Source organism: Lithobates pipiens, unplaced genomic scaffold (assembly GCF_037356315.1).
Source record: "Lithobates pipiens isolate NorthernLeopardFrog02 unplaced genomic scaffold, aLitPip1_a1.2 Scaffold_27, whole genome shotgun sequence".
In the NCBI taxonomy this organism is placed as follows: domain Eukaryota; kingdom Metazoa; phylum Chordata; class Amphibia; order Anura; family Ranidae; genus Lithobates; species Lithobates pipiens.
In genome coordinates this window covers 193,378,034-193,381,438 of record NW_027507788.1, presented here as the reverse complement: position 1 = coordinate 193,381,438, position 3,405 = coordinate 193,378,034, and the positions used below count along the sequence as shown (strand labels likewise).

The 3,405-nt window shown below is 37.9% G+C and overlaps 1 long non-coding RNA gene across 1 annotated transcript; it reads right to left on the bottom strand.

Moving 5' to 3' along the window:
• Positions 1 to 210: 210 nt before the first annotated feature.
• Positions 211 to 2,253, bottom strand: LOC143933287 (uncharacterized). The gene is made up of 3 exons (XR_013263080.1): positions 2,132 to 2,253; positions 1,356 to 1,493; positions 211 to 967 (listed from the first exon to the last, which is right to left on the bottom strand). It is a non-coding gene; the product is annotated as an uncharacterized LOC143933287 (long non-coding RNA).
• Between the last annotated feature and the right edge of the window lie 1,152 nt (positions 2,254 to 3,405).

Sequence of the window (3,405 nt, the reverse complement as noted above, 5' to 3'; positions counted from 1 at the left end):
ATCACGTGGAAGCAAAAATGCTATATTTATTTATTTATTTATTTGTTTTGCGTAAAACTGGTTATTTTTTTGCAAAGTAGATTTTCATCACATTCCACATTCCATTTTATGCCACAAATTCTATGGTAAAGTGCAACTTTCCCTGCAAAGTGAATTGTCTATTTTCCATTTGTAAATCAACCCCGTAGTCTCATAGTGATTAGCCAGACACAGGTGAAACACACACTTTATTGGAAAAACTCAAAATAACTGACCCAATTTTTTCTTATCTATAGTCAAATGAGTACAAAGATTACATTTAATTGTCATAGATTACCGCACATTGCACATACATACAACCCAACCTGTATAGATAGGATGGAAGGACACCTTCTAGTATAGAGTATGTAGGTAAAGTACACACCTCTACATGGTTCTACATGGTTCTATGGACCAATTAGTGTTGTATAACAAATTTGTCAGTTTAGTATTTTTTTTTTCTTTAAATAGAGGTTAATACATCAAACCGAAAAGGTGGACCACTCAGTAGGAATGAGAGACAGAAGGATTCGGTTCCAAAAGGACAGTGCCTCCAAATTTGGAACAACTGGTAGCTCTATGTTAAGACTGAACTCTGGTCAGCTATAGAAAGACTTCATTTTCCCCCCTCCTTTATATTTTGAATTTAATACTTATCTCGTTTATGACAGGGGTGTCCAAGCTGCGGTCCATGGGGCGCATGCAGCCCAAGACAGCTATGAAGGCAGCCAAACACAAAATCGTAAACCTACTTGAAAATGTTGATTTTTTGGGGGGAATTTTTTGTAAAAATACATTTACACTTAGCGAACACATGTTCCTGAAAAATTTGACAGTGTTTCTTGACTGGATTTTTATCTTCCCAAAGAAAAATATTCCACTCTTTACAATCGTGCCTAATTCATGTCTTCAATTTTTCGGCAGCTTCTATGTTTGTGAGCAACTGTTTCTAAGGATAAAGCACATAAAAGGCAAAATTAGAACCAAAATATTTGATGAGCACCTTAAGAAATCATTTGAAATTTCTACTACATCAGTCGAACCAGATATTGATACAGTTGTTTATCAAAAACAAAGACTGCGCACGTTTTATGTTGCCCTCTTTTACTTTTATAATAAAAAATATTACAAAAAAACAAAGTTTTATATGTACATTATCGATATCAGTGATTGTTAACTTGTGATCTGTCCGAATTTTTCTGCTCATTAGCTATCCTTATTGTTAGTGCATTTTATGTGTGGCCTAAGACAATTCCTCTTCTACCAATGTGGCCCAGGAAGGCCAAAAGTTTGGACACCCCTGGTCTAGGGGGCATGTAATAGAGAGAATTACTTACCCTATTCCTTGGTCAAACTTGCCTCCTCTTCTGGTTTTGGTACTCCATTCCCACAAAGCCGCTCCTCTCCTCCAGTCATGTGGCGGCCTGTTGCTGATATCATCATGTACAATTCAGGACCATTACCCAACGCTGACCCTGCAATATACATGAATTTGTTGATGGGCTATCCACATTCTGGTGCTAAAGATGGACCAAGGAGGAATACCTGCTGCCAAGTGCCCCAGGAATAATGTATGCATTCCTCTGCATTACACCACCCTAGACACCGCATAAAGTTTTTTTTGTTTGTTTTTTTTTTTTTACAGCTCACTAGAACATACCTATAAATTAATTTATGTATAAAAAAATTCTTGGATTTTGCTAAATAAGCACATTGCTCTTGTCATCCGAAGTTAATTAGAATGCACAACGCCATCTCCTGTGTGGCAGACTAGGAAATTGCTGATTCATCATCTTTCCCGGTAGCTGGCAAGTCTGTTAGCCGTGAGAGCAAACCAGTAAATAGGCAATATAACAAATACGGTACTGATCCAGTAGGGGTTAACGCTGTAAAGAAATTGCCTGCCTTGAAAAGAATGTCAGCCATTAGCTGAGCTCCTGGTGCCTGCAGTATTGTACCAGTGGAATAAATTCTTTTCCCTGCTGCCCTGCTGATTCCCTGAGTTCAGTTAAATGTCAGCTCAGCTCTGACAAACTGCAAATTACCAGAGGGCATGTAGTTCTTTCAATCCCACTGAACCCTATCAACAGGGATTTAATACCATATCACTCACCCTGGTTTGGGTCTAGGTATATCCCCCATCGGGAATCGCCTCCCCCCCAGCACAGTGGAGGCACGCAGACAAGTTTATTGGACGGCTTGGGGGAGGGCTGAAGAGCACTAAAAGGCACCAAGATCCAAAATTACAAATGTTTCTCCTTTCTCCAGGGAAACCTACACCTAATTACAGGCCGACAGGCACAATTCACACGCAAATATATCAACAATACAGATGATATATGTAGCTGCTGATGGAAGCTGTACAAATAGCACTGTGTGCTAGGCAAATGGGGGCTATTTACTAAGCAAATTATACTTGGAACTCCGCTGCCTTCCATCGCTCAAACGTACAAAAGTCAGAATGGCAAAGACATCGTGGGTGCTCAAAATTGTATTTAAAGGCATTACAAACCAAGCTAAAGAACGTGACAAAAATACGTATCTGCTACATCATTCATTTATTTGCTGTATTTAAACAGTTCGGCGTCAAGTATATGTCCAGACAATTTTTTTTGGTTTTAGTTTTGGATCGTGTGCAGAAAGCTTAGAACCCCCAATGGGCTTTACAGCAATCTGGGACTTGGTTAAAGAGACTTCCCCACATTTACTGTCCAGATGGCAACGGTTTCATCCAGACAGCAAATGAGGGGAAATCAATATGTTAGGATCTCTTAAATAAAACAATGTTCTAGAGTGCGCTATCCTTGTGCAAAAATCAATGCATCTCATAATAAACACAATAAAAGTGCATTACCTATATATCATATTAACAAATGCATAAATCAGGCCCATGTGTGGTGTGCAAAAATTGTGCAAAAAAAATGCAAAGCTTAAGCTGTAATTATTATTTATTAATATTATTGCACCTTAATCTTTGCATTTTTTTTTTTTTTGCACAATTTTTGCACATCACACATTGACCTGATTTCTGCATTTGTTAATATGATATAGAGTATGGGAAATGCACTTTTATTGTGTTTAATATGAAATGCATTGAATTTTGTACAAGGATAGCACACTCTAGAATATTGTTATATTTACATTTCTTACACATCCTACCCAGATTGGCGGTTTAGATGCAGCAGTCCTCTACATTATTTTCTACTTAGTTCATTTACTAAGGCGATTTTTTTTAGCAAGCACAATTATTTTGTTTAGGTTATATGTTAGGATCTCTACTGAGTTGCAATACCGGCATATTTAGCCCATAGAAAGCATCCAAACCACCTACGTTTTAGCTTCCCTTCTCAAGGTGACAGTCTCTTTCAACTAAGGCTCCAGTAATGT